This window comes from Tupaia chinensis, unplaced genomic scaffold, assembly GCF_000334495.1.
Source record: "Tupaia chinensis unplaced genomic scaffold, TupChi_1.0 Scaffold144682_1, whole genome shotgun sequence".
Taxonomy (NCBI): domain Eukaryota; kingdom Metazoa; phylum Chordata; class Mammalia; order Scandentia; family Tupaiidae; genus Tupaia; species Tupaia belangeri.
The window spans coordinates 890,703-903,590 of record NW_006204543.1 but is presented as its reverse complement, the minus strand read 5'-3'; the positions used below and the strand labels follow the sequence as shown (position 1 = coordinate 903,590).

Below are 12,888 nucleotides of genomic sequence, written 5' to 3'. Positions count from 1 at the left end.
CACCCGCACCGCAACCACGGCGCATGCGCCCCTGTGCCCGCTCGGCTCGCTGCCGCGCAGGCGCGCCGTTTGCCGCAGTGCGGGGACCGCACCGACGTCTGCCGCCCGCCCGCCGGGAACCCTGTCCAAAGTAGAGTCTCGAACTCTGAAAGATGCCCTATTACTCACATATGATGGGGTGTTTCCCCTTTGCTAGTTTCTACCTTGTTTTGTTAATTTTTAAAACTATTTCTTCCCGAATCACAATAAAATTAAGTTCTCTGATACAGAATGGGTAAATTATTGGCTATTCATGTATAAAATGAATATATAATCTTGGATACCTACTTAAAAGTAAGAAACAAGAGCTTTCTTTACCTATTAGATTTGGATACATTTAAACTTACCAATAATCCATGATAGTTGGACGGGGTTAAAAAGGCACTTTGATACGATACTAATGAACAAGTAAACGTGATTTTTTTTTACCCAATAATATCCTGTCTGCAGGTGCAGTGGACACACTGATCATTTGGAAATGTGGGTATTTGTATAGCTTGGGAAAAGGAAATGTGGAGCATAGGAGTGTGAGGAAATAACCCTGAAGCACTGAGATTTGTTGATGGGTATTTAGATTTTCATTGTAATTCCTACAATCCTGAAGCTTCATTTGCATCTCGTTTTACATACGTTTGCCTTTTCCCAATTGTCCATTACAAAGACCTGGGGGTGGAAGTGGACTAATGGTGATTAAAATGCCCTACTGGCTCCTAAGCCACTTCTTAGTCCCGGTAATAGTATACCCAGAGAAGCATGCAGAGACAGAGCCATGCCAGCTTTTACCATGGTAAATAGTATTGGAAACTGTATAATGTGACTCAGAAAACAAAGAGGCTAAATAAATTAATAATAAACAACAAAATACATTTGGCTGATTTTAAAAAAATAACCTCTTAGACCGAATCATACAAAATTGTCGATATACAATAGTTTTTTGGTCTCTGAAGGATTAGAATTTCTTTCCTTTTTCTTTTTTTTTTTCTTATTTAGGTTTTTTACCATAGAGTGCATGGATTCACCAGAGACAGACAAAAAGTGAAAGGAAATGGCCATCCACAATCCTTTCTCCTCCAGTCCCCTCCTGGGATTTGGGGCATGCACCTGGTGTGATTTTCAAGCTGCCAGTCCAGGATTTGAACTGTGGTTGTCCATGTGGGAATCTAGCACATTAACCATCACACCACCTGCTGGATCCCAGAATTACAATTTCTAATAGTTCATTCTTACATATTCATACAAAGTAATATGTAAAATAGACTCTGATAATGGGAATGAAGAGCAAAATACAATGGAAAACTATACCCAAGTATGTTAGGTAAGAGTGTTTATTTGTATACTGAAAGGATAGTGAAAGTATTCATCCTACTATAGTGATGAAAACAATGACTTTGGACTCAGGTTCTTTTGATATAAATTCTAGATTTGACCTTTGGCAACACTGTTATATGGGCAAATTACTTAACTGTTCCCTAATCTGTAAAATGAGAGGAGATTGTTTTATCTTACACAATGGTTTGACAGAAAATGACTGTGCATTTGAGAGGTTTTCAAAAAACAGGTGAAAAATATTATTAAAAAGCTATGCATGGTGCTCGCTTTGGCAGCACATATACTAAAAAGCTATGCATGGATTTCAAAAATTTTGCAAAGTAAACTTGTACTTACATCTTATTTTTCTACAAACTTTTTAAAATGAACAGATCATAATGCAGACTGGAAGTATTATAGAAGTGTTGGCTCTTAGACAAGCACTGGTTGTTAGAGTGCATTTCCTTTGGGAGTAGGGATAGGGTATATTTTGTTGCAGGTAACTAAAGGTGGCATGGCACTGACTCCTCAGCTTCCCCAGTGCCCCTCCTGTCACAGGGCACACACGGGCTGCACATTAGTTATGCCCCTGCAGGCCTCTCAGCTGGTCAGCCTAACCTTTGGGTGCTGTCTCCCTTTTACAGTGCTAAGTACCTTTTGCTGTCATCAACTAATTTTATGATTAAAGTGAAACATACTAAAATAACATTCTATTTAACTCTCACCTTTAATGTACTCGATTATCTAGGTTTTTTTGCCTCATCTTTTACCTGTTCTGGCCTTTTCTCTTTTCAAACTCTGAGTCTGCTCCTAATCTCCTCTCTGTCTTACTGTGTAAAGAACTTGGCTTTGCATCCCAGGGGAGGCATGCTGGAGGGTGCCTTCACACAATGAAAGGAGGACTGCCATTTGGTTCCCAAAATGATATTTGGGGGCTGGCAGATGGCGTGGTGGTTGAGGCGCTGAAGTCCCGCATGGCCAACCACAGTTCAAGACCCAAACCCAGTGGCTTGCTTTCTTACTTTTCCTTTCTCTCTCTGATCAAATTAAATAATAATAATAAAAAAGTTAATTTAAATTTTTTAAAAACTTTGTCTTGAAAAGCATCTCTACTAATATTGAAATAACTATACCCACCAAAACGTTATTTTTCAAAGTTATATTCCACTCTATTATAACTGAAACAAATGTAAAAGGCATATGAATTATAAGATGCAAACTGAGATACAGGAAAAATGACTTCAAATATTTTTAAATGTGTGAAATGTAGATAGCAATATTGGAAATGATACTTTAAAGGTACTACAGTCCTTTTAAATGGAATTAAAAGTTCAGAAGTGGAAATTCAAGGCAACAACGCCATAAGGACGGATGGTTTGAAACCTGCATCCTGTGGGGACAGCTCTTTTCTTTTTTCTTTCCTATGCAGACACATCTGCTAACCACACACCAGGCATTTCCTAGGCGCTTTAACACCCATCCACGTAACAGCCATCGCTGTGCCTTCTGCCAACGAGGAAACTGAGGCCCAGAGCGGAAACAGCCACACTCAGCATCACCCGGCTCTCACCAGAGACAGTGAGAGAAAAAGACAGAGAGGGAGAGGTCTCTCCTTTCCGTAGGCCCTGGTGGTTGCTGTCGAAATGGGCCAGTTCATGAAACCCAGCAAAGTGGTGCTGGCGCTGGCCGGACGCTACTCCGGACGCAAAGCCGTCATCGTGAAGAACATGATGATGGCACCTCAGATCGGCCTACAGCCATGCTCTCGTGGCTGGAATTGACTGCTATTCCCGCAAAGTGACAGCTGCTATGGACAAGAAGAAAATCGCCAAGAGGTCAAAGATCAAGTCTTTTGTGAAGGTTTATAACTACAATCACCTCATGCCCACAAGGTACTCTGTAGATATTCCCTTGGACAAAACTGTGGTCAACAAGGATGTCTTCAGAGACCCAGCTCTTAAACGCAAGGCCCGGCAGGAGGCAAAGGTCAAGTTTGAAGAGAGGTACAAGACAGACAAGAATAAGTGGTTCTTCCAGAAGCTACAGTTTTAGATGTTTTATGTTTCAGTCATTAAAAAGGTGGAGAAGAAAAAAAAAAAAGACAGAGAGGGAGAGTAAGAAGACACCCCCAGGGGGATGGCCACATCACAACCCCCTCCTCGTTCTCCTTGTAGGAGCTTGGGCACAGGCATGTGCCCGAAGTGATTTTCAAGCCACAGGGTCCGGGACTCGAACCGGGATTGGCCATAGGGAATCCAGCACCTTATCCACCATACCAGCTGCTGGCCCCCAGTCACACATCTCTTAATGCCATGAACATGATCTGAGAAAGACACTGTGAGGCAGAACGCCACCAAGCATGCTCACAGACCTAGGTGGGTGACCTGTGCGGCCCTTGAGCCGCCATTACCCCGTCTGAAGAGAAGGTGCGCCAGCCTGCATCACAGCTGTACTCGGCAGACGCGGCTCTGCGTGGCACAAGGGTGGAGCCTGCACACAGGCGAACTAAGGAGCACAGCATATTACAAGGGTGACGGGACTGGCTGCTGACTCCAATCTCACAGACGAGTTGGGAAGTGAATGAGAGCTCCGGGGTCCCAACTCAGTTGCTGCAGCATGCCCCGGAAGCTGCTAGTTTAGAGAGCAGTCCGAGCAGACTCCACAGCAGGACAGAGGCCACGCACACCCCTCTGCCTCCTGTGCCAGTACCGAAGTTCCGCACAGGTGGGGACGCTGTCCGGAGCTCTTGCAGGACCGTATGGGTGAATCATAGCCCAGGCCCTTGAGATACTGCAGAAAAGCCCACCCATCCTCTGCAGATAACTATTGTCCCCAAGGCCCACCAGGCTACAGCCACCACCATCAAATGCCCAGTCTGCCAGTGGCACGGGCCAACACCAAGTGCCTGCCATGGTGCCATCCCTGGCTCAGACCAGCCAGCTACCTGGTGGCAGGGTGATTGCACTGGGCCACTTCCACCGGGGAAGGGGCAGCATCTTCTTCATGGAACAAACCCTCACTCCGGACTCTGACATGTCTTCCCTGCACACAGGCTCCTACCAAAACTTGCACTGTGGACTTACAGAACCCATCACCCACTGCCATGGCATCCCCGGGGGATGGCTTCCCACTTTCCCTCTGTCTGTCACTCTCTGGTGAGCGCATGCCCAACGGCAGAACCCTAAAAGAGGGGCACAGTAAGTGAAAAGCTCCTTGGTCCCATTCCCTGACCTCAGCCATCACGAACCCGCTGGCCCAAATGTGTGCGGTACTCAGCTCCAACTCCCCACTCACTGAGATTCAGAGTCCCGCCTTCTCACAGCCCAGAACCGCCATCCTTACCTTTCTTCTCTGCATTCTACGGAGGGGAGCATGGGGCCAGACACGACTTCCCAACAGTGGATGCCGACAAGCACAGGCAGAGTCTCACAGATGAGTCTGACACAAAGTCTCAGAGGACAGGTGACGAGCTTTTGCTGGAGGCTCGCTCACTACACAATTCATGGGACACTCGTGACAGGTTTCAGTAAGAGCCTGGGTGCAAAAGAAGAGAGAAAGTCGTGATTCTCGATCCTTCTCTGCGTGGCATCAGAGGGAAACCCACCGTCCACTTCCCCAGAGGCCCAGCCCGATCTCGTCTTAGGGCCCTGCTCCGGCCCCACTGGTCTCAAAGTCCGGCTCCTGACTACATCTGCTGTGATAAGCCACCGGCAATGTGTGACTTCAGCAGAGGAAGCCATTGCCAGAACGGACCATGGCCCTGTCACCCTCCTCAGAACCGTCCCAGCAGCCTCTTTCTTCTCCATGCTACCTCCCAGATGCTCCCATGTCACCCCCACTCCTCCGCAGTCCTGTGGCATCTGAGTCCCTGTCCCAGCTCCTGCCTTCAGCCTGGACCCCCCATCCTCCTGGCGGTAGCCCATGCAGCACAGCCCCAGGAGGCATCTCAGGGGCTTCTGCAGACAGAGACCCCTCCCACCAGGCACCCCCAGAACCAGCTCATCCAACCACATGTCAGTGAGACCACCTGTTCAGAAACCTCGCCACACTGCAGCCTCTGAGATGGAAGGGGTCTTGTTCCTTTAACCTGTGGTCCCCTAGGGCCTGCCCGCAAACAGCTGAGTGTCCCCATGCGGGCATTTGACAAAAGCCCATTTCCATGCCTCAGAGGCCAGCACCTTCCCCTGGGGGGTTCAGGCAGCGGGTGTTCCGGTCCCCAAGCCTGGCTGGGACCATGCCATGTGAAGACAGCCGGAGACGGCTAATCCCACGGTGCAGCGTGTTCTGATGGGATTTGCTTATGGTCACTAAAATGTGAGTTTTATACTCTTTGTGAAGTGGTCTTCTGATTTTGTCCAACTACTCAAAACCAGAAACACCCGTGCGAGCTCGCAGCCATCTGGGTACTGGCAGCAGCCTGGACCCTGACACATCTGGGCACGGCCGAGGCAGCCTAAGGCCCTCCCAGCAGACCTCCCCACGTTCGCACCAGGTTGTGAGGAGGAGCCCGTCTGTGCGGCCATCAGACCCTCTCACTGCCATGCCTGAGGCTCTGTCCTGGCCCCAGTCCAACCCCTGCCTTCCCTGAGACCCTGCCCCAACAGCGCCCTGGGGGCTCCTACGTACACCCCCCTCTCATCCACATTGGACTGTCTGAACTCCCTGTCCCCTTTATTTTCCAACCTGGCTCCTCTCAAGGGCTGTGGGCAGCTTGCTGACAACCGGCAAAGGCATGGTGGAACCTGAACTCTCAGGAGACAGATGGCGGCACAGATCTGGGGCCAGAAGGTGGCATGGTGGTTGGGGTGCTGGACCTCCCCCCCACATCCCACATGGCTGACTGCAATTCAAGTCCCAAACCTGACAGCTGGCTTTCTCTCTCTCTCTCTCTCTCTCTCTCTCTCTCTCTCTCGCACACACACCCTATAGCAAATTTTTAAAAATAACAATTACAAATAAAATTAAGTTAATAATTCTTTTAAAAGGCTAGCACGTAGCATAGTAATTAAGGTGCTAGACTCCCACATGGCCAACCATAGTTCAAGTCCTGGAGTTGGCAGCTTGCTTTCTCATTCTCTCTGTTACTCTGTGGTCAAATTGAAAAAATCATGATAATGATGAACAAAATAATTCTTAAAAACAAAATGAAACATGATGCTCTACAAGGCAACCCCACATAGGAAGGCTCCCAGAATATGTCAGGGACACGCTTCCAGTAGTGACTAAGGGCTGGGGATGAATTGTGTGTCAAGACCCTGTGGCTGGCTCATTCTTCTCCTCCTCTCTCTCTCCCTCCCTCTCTACCCCTCCATCCCTCTTGCTCATGAAAGAAATAAATGAGTGGACTTAAAAAACAGTGAACTTTTGGTCAAGATCACACGGAAATGCCTCTCACTGCTAAGAGACACATTAACAGACACAGACCCTCTTCCTGACCGAGCCCTAGCCAGGTCAGGTACATCGCTGGATTCCCACGGAGTCTAACGTGGTTCGAGTCCCAGACCCAATGGCTTAAAACTCACACCAGGCATGTATGTGTGCGTGCCCAAGATCCTGATAGAAGAATGGAGAAGGGATTGAAGCATGGCCATTCCCCCCCCACCCCGAGGATTATTTGTCACTTTCTGTCTCTGTGACTCTCTCTGTCTCTCCAGCAAGTGGAGGTGCCTTGTAACAAAAATCTCTCTAAAAAAAAAAAAGAAAAAAAAGGAAAAGAAAGAAAAGAAAAAAAAAAAAAAAAAAAAAAAAAAAAAAAAAAAAAAAAAAAAAAAAAAAAAAAACACAGGGACTAGCAGGCGGCATGGTGGTTAGGGCGCCAGACGCTCCCACATGATTGACCACAGTTCGAGTTCTGGACCTGGTGGCTTGCTTTCTCTCTCTTTCTCTCTCTCTTCAAATTGAAATAAATGAATACATAACATTAAATAAATATCTTTTAAAAATCAACATAGTTTATAACAGCTCAAGGCCACACCCCAGGGATGACACCTCTCCCTCTTAAATTGCCCATCCAAGAACAATGAAGGCTTCCAAAAGACCTCACCGCCAATCAAGGCCTGAAGAAAGGGTCCTGACTGTCAGCCTCTCTCAGCAGGAGGGTAGGAGCCTGACTTCCATAATGGCCAGTTAGCAAATACCGATGAGGTTGACAGGAGGTCTGCTCCCCTCTGAAATCATCACTGACTGCGATCCCACACCTGGCTGCCCATGCACAGATTAGAGTTGAGCTCCGTTTGCACTGGACTCTTCTCCCTGCTGCAAAAGTTATTCTAACTAACTCTATCCCTGCAGGGCCAGCAGATGGCAAAACAGTTATGTCCCTGGACTCCCATATGGCTGATCGCAATGCCAGTCTTGGACGCGGCAGTGAGAAGTTCATGCCAGGTGCGTGTGTGTGCATGCCCAAACTCCTGAAAGGAGGATGGAGAAGGGACTGCAGTGTGGCCATCCTCCCAGGGGGTGATTTCTCACTTTCTGTCTCTCTGTCTCTGTCTCTCCAGCAAGTGCTTGTACCTTATAGCAAAAATCTCTCTCTCTCTCCATATATATATGTATATGTGTGTATGTGTATATACCCCTGCTTGTTTACATACCCCTGCTTGTTTAACTAGTACAAACCACAACTCTCTTTAACACGAGAAGAGGAGACTAGGTAGGAAGCGTGCAGCACACCCTGGCCTGTGGTCAGTACAGACAGGATCAGGGCAGGAGTGTCACCAGGCAAAGCCAAAAACACAAACACCCAAACTGGTGCTGAAGCCCCGGTAACCGAAGGACGTGCAGCTGGGAACTAACCATGTGGCGATGTGCTTCCAACTACAAAGCAGTTCTCTAAAACCTGTTAAAGCTCATTTAAAATAAAGCATAAATCAAACTGGATGCTTTCTAGATAACTTATATTTTGAACATTTAAATTAAAAATATATGAAAATTGAAAAATAAATCTGTGCATAAGATCTCTTGCCCATTGGATAAAATATAATTGTGCATCCCACCACAAAACCATAAAATCCCGTAAGGCACCTCATCGGCATCTTCTCAGAGGCTGAATCTCTGTGAGGAGGGATGTGGATCCCGGGGTGTCCAGGGGCTCCAGGGGAGGATGGAATCCTATCTTTTAGAACCAGAGAATTACAGAGCAGCTCTTAGATGTGTTTGCTGTGGTTGATATAACACACTGAAAATGCCCTCTCAGAGGCCCTGTATGAAGTAACACCACATACAGCACACACACGTGGAGTCACCCATAAAAGGGGAAGAAAAGGTTGAACTGTTAGCTCTTACTGTCTCAACTCTAAACAACTTCAGTTAAGCCCTCAACATAATTCTAAGTCGGCAAGAACCATCATAGCGATTTTGCTCTTACCAGGGTCGTGGTGCAGCAGAGAGCTAGAACTGTCTGACAACGTGTGGATTGAAGTAGCCAGAACAGCTGCAGTTCCCGGTCCCCACCTCCACCTCCCACCCTGCAAACCTTATGGCAGACATGCGGGAACCTGTTGATTACCAATCATTTGTTCCCCACCCCCAGCCCCCGAGGTCGCATGCACTGGACAGAGAGAGAGAGAAAGAGAGAGGGAGAGAGGGAGGGAGGGGAAAGCACCATGGGATGGCTGTGCTACAGTCCCTGGCCCCCGTCTTCCCGCAGTCCCAGATCGGGGCAGGCGCACACATGGCATCAAGCTTCTGGATCTGGGACTCCAACCAGGGGGCTGGCCAAGCAGCTGCCTTCACCACCAGGCCCTGCAGCTGGCACTGGCATTTGCCAGGTTGTTTCTTTTTCTCAATTTGCTATAGGGCATGTGCACTCGCCAGAGAGAAAGATAGACAGAAACAAGACAGCACCCATGGGATGGCCACACCACACCCCTCTCCCCTACCCCCTCCTGGGCGCACACACACGTGCCTTGTGTGGTTTTCCCTGGCATTCATCTGGCTCTCTGGCCGGCGCCGTCAGCACAGGAGGACCTGCAGAAACTGATCCTGCACGTAGCCTGGTTGTAACACCCCCCCCACTCCCCCCCACCCCGCCCGCCTCGGCCCAGCCCCCCCCCCCCCGTCCCTGGAAGATCGGCTGGGCTACCCTTAACCTACCAGCAGGAAGGCGCTTCTCGAGCACAGACAGAGGTGAGGGGCTGCTCTGTAGGTCACTCCCAGGAGCTGCTACCCACTGTAAGAAGCCCACGCAATTAGGCAGTACCCACAGCACCTGCGTCAGTCTCAGAGGCGCTCACCTGCTTCGCCTCCGTCAATCCCCTAAGGAACCGCTGTGTCAAAGGCCTCCCGAAGCGAAGCTCCTGCTGCAGAGCCAGCACAGCCCACTCTGGGGCTATCAGGTCCTGCAGGCAGCTCGAAGAGCCTCGGGCACCTGGAGTACTGTGGTGTCTCCAGGTCTACCCTACTTGCTGAATTCGGGAGTCTCCCGACCAGACGAGCTGTGGAGTGCCCTTGCCCCCAGTCAGATGTCCCGAGGCAGGAAGGGAGGCAGCACACCCTCGGGCACACTTCTTAGACTCCTGACTCCTGGGAAGGGCACCCACACCTGTGCGCCTCTGCGGACTCACCTAGAACACAGCCCCTGAGCCTCAGCCAGCCCTGCTCTCTGACGAGCTCTGCTTTCCAAACTCGAGATCTGGGAGGCTTTCAGGCCCAGTGGTTCTCAGACTAACAAACCCAGGAATCACGCTGGCAGGCGGCATGGTGGCTGAGGTGCTGCACTCCCACATGGTTGACTGCAGTTCAAATCCCAGACCTAGGGGCTTTCTTTCTCACTTTCCCTCTTTCTCTCTCTCTGTCTCTCATTAATCAAATTTTTTAAAAAATGATGATAAATAAAATTAAGTGAGTGATTCTTGGTGGGGAAACAGGACCCACCAGTGACATTGTCACCATGCCCACCCTGATGAAGCAGGTCTTGGTTTGCGTACACGCCTGTATCTTACCGCCCTCCACCCAGTCCTTGAGGGAAGCTGACCTCGTGAGATGCTCATCCGCATGGCAGGGCTGGGGCACGCTTCATAACAGGAAAACAAAACAAGGCAAGGCTGTAAGCCAGTGTTTTTGCTTCCCATTACTCCTCTTTCTCCTGCTCTAAGGTTTAACTGGCAGGCAGCTCTGGAACCAATGTAACTGTAACTGCTGGAACCAATATGGGCAAGAATCAGCCTGTAGCTTAGAAGAGGAGACTCAAGTCACTTGTTTGGACAGCGGTTACAAAATTGCAACTGGGAAGGGGCCCTAGGCCAGGAGAAGGGAATGTTTACTCAAGGGCCACCATGTAACAGGTTAGATGGGGAACTGCAATGATGTTACTGTTTAGCTTAAAGAACACACTGTAGCATATCACAATGTGAGTCAGCGATGCAATGTGTCCATAAAAAAAAAACCAGAGTCATCCATGTCAAGTGAAAGGAAAAGGCACACAGAATAATTCTGGGGAAATCATGAGGTAAAAATAACACCACATCAGCTATATCTGTGTTACAGATAACAATGGGTAAGTGAAAAGCGTAACAGAGCGTAAGGTATGTAACTGGGAGTTGGTTGTGGGTCCCTGGCTCCCGGCCACTCCCTGGGCTTCACCACAGCTAAAAAAATTCCTTCCTCCCTCTTTGCTTCATCTCCATCACTCACAGAAACGCTCAGTGACCTTTCTCCACCCCAGGGGAAGGAGCGGCCTCCCGCCTGCCAGGCTGTTACTCTCTGGAAGCGTGGTCCTCAGATAGACATGACACTTAGGAGAAGTACGAACCCTCGGCCCCAGCCAGACCTTGTAAATCACTCTAAAAACATGGGCTGGAGCGTGCACCAGGTTTTTGTTTGTGCTGAAGATTTTTGCCATACTGCACGTGTACTCGCCAAAAGAGACGGCGAGAGGGAAAGTGAGAAATCACCTCCGGGGGTGGCCACGCCACACTCCCTTGTCCTTCATCCTCCTCCAGGGGTTTCAGGTACGTACGCACACATGCCCAGAGTGATTTCCAAGCCATCAGATCCAGAACTGGAACTGTGGTCAGCCACGTGGGAGTCCAGCGCCCTCATCTCCATACCACCTGCTGGCCCCTGCAGGCTGTTCTAGCGTGCCACACCCAGGGGAACACTGTCTCGTCAGAGAGAGGCAGTACGGTCAGGTAGGACTTCTGGGAAAAGCAAATGTCTACAAACAAGAAAACGGGCAGTTACACTATGAATTATAATTAGAATAATAAGTGGTTAAGTAATACTGAAATGCGTCTGATTGAGGAAAAAAGTGTAAGACCTCTCACAGGTGGAGAGGAGGGGGTTGGACAGCTGCATGTGCAGTGGAGGGCGAGGAAGGAGAAGCTCACACGCTGTCACCGCTGCCACCGCTGTCACCTCTCCTTGTGTAAGAAACCACATTCGGAGCCTGGGAAAGCAGCCACGGACCCTGCTGAGGAAATCCTAATGGAAGAGAATGTTCAGAGAATTTTGACTCCTAAGCATCACTAACACTGCTGAGGTTGATGAGTACAAAGAGAAAGGAAATATTAGGCCATTCAAAAACAAGCGTAGGGATCTGGAAAACATGCAACATGGGCTTTGTGTTCCTTGTAAAAGGGAGGTGTAGACAGTGAAAGGACGTGTGCACGCCTCTTCTTTCTGGGTCCTAGCACTGACCAGAGGTTATTTCCTTATTCCTTGGACTGGAAAGCCTTATTCCTGGCTTTTTTTTTTTTTAAAGAATTTTAAAAAGAATTATTTAATTTAATTTTATTATTATTATTATTTTAATTTTGTACTAGAGAGAGAGGGAAAGAAGGAAAGCAAGCTGCCAGATCTGGGACTCGAACTGCGATTGGTCATGAGGGAGTCCAGTGCCTTAACCACCATGCCACCTACCAGGTCCTAGTCCTGGCTTCTTGTTACTGGCATTAGTTTCAAGTCACTAGGTCAGGGACTCGAACTGCAGTCAACCACATGGGAGTCCAGTGCCTTAACCACTACAGGAAGGCAGAGTGCAGAGTTACAAAGGGAAAGGGTATCGGCTCCCCTCCCCATGCACACTCCTACCAGGGAGAGCAGAGGTTAAGCACTTGATGCAACTTGAGAGCGCTCCTCAGCCTGGAGAGTCTACAGTAACCCGCTTTGCTTCCTGTTGTCTGCCATCCACTCGCCTCATACGAACGGCCACATCTGGAGACTCAAAGTCCTTTTTCTCCTCCTTATCACTCTCGAAAAGTTTACTGCTCTTCACTGAAGATGCTAAATAGGAATTTGAAGCCACCTCTGTGAAGACTACTGATGTCCGATGTCTCCATGTCAATAAACCTGTTTGTTTTCTCTGTTCATCTTTCTTTCTTCACATGGGTCTGTTCAAACTACGGATAAACAACCTGGGGGGTGGGGAGCTGTCCCCTACCCTGTTTCCTGAGCTTGGATGAGCCCTTAATCCTGGCACTGGTCTTCCTGGATCTACTCCGGATGCTGCTAACAATAAAGTATCCGAGGCTGGGCGACCCTGAAGAGCGGAAACTCACTTTCAGCACTCTCGGAGGCCGCCGGGTCTAAGACAGGTGCCAG

General features: G+C 48.9%; 1 long non-coding RNA gene and 1 pseudogene across 1 annotated transcript in view; one reads left to right on the top strand and one right to left on the bottom strand.

Moving 5' to 3' along the window:
* The first annotated feature begins 2,974 nt into the window (after positions 1-2,974).
* On the top strand, positions 2,975-3,399 carry LOC102469430 (60S ribosomal protein L27 pseudogene; annotated as a pseudogene).
* Positions 3,400-4,718: 1,319 nt separating this feature from the next.
* LOC102469141 (uncharacterized) overlaps positions 4,719-12,888 on the bottom strand; it is a 46,367-nt gene continuing 38,197 nt past the window's right edge. The window contains exon 3 of the long non-coding RNA XR_337194.3: positions 4,719-4,881. This is a non-coding gene — a long non-coding RNA (uncharacterized LOC102469141). The remainder of the gene's footprint in view (positions 4,882-12,888) is intronic.